Source organism: Sphaerodactylus townsendi, linkage group LG06 (genome assembly GCF_021028975.2).
Source record: "Sphaerodactylus townsendi isolate TG3544 linkage group LG06, MPM_Stown_v2.3, whole genome shotgun sequence".
Taxonomy (NCBI): domain Eukaryota; kingdom Metazoa; phylum Chordata; class Lepidosauria; order Squamata; family Sphaerodactylidae; genus Sphaerodactylus; species Sphaerodactylus townsendi.
In genome coordinates, this window is record NC_059430.1 from 124,091,809 (window position 1) to 124,092,276 (window position 468).

The window sequence follows — 468 nt, forward strand, 5'->3', positions numbered from 1 at the left end:
CTTTGGGGACTGTATTGATTGCACACAATGCCTCTAGATGCAAACATAAGGTACATTCTGGGTAGCACAGTGGATATTAAGCAGAGCGTGTCATTGACTGCATATGCGCCTGGGAACAGCAGCCGTTTATGGTTCCCAGATGAGTGTAGCTATATCATCGCATATGCTGCACTGAACATCTCTAGAGAAGTCCATTGTGGCCAATTACAGCCCAGACTCTAATTTGCCCTTTCTGGGCCAAGTGATTGAAAAACTGGTTACAGAACAGCTCCAGGTCTTCCTAGGTCGATTCCACACAGCATAATACGTATTTTTTACAATGCAAACATGCAGGCACGAACATTCCATTTTTCCTGTGTTCTGATTGGCTGTTCCATCATCACAGTCCCCCTTCCACCCGCTCTCGCCCTCTGCTAAGGGAACGCTTTTGATTGGCTGAGAATCTACATCAACCCCGGGAGCCCAANC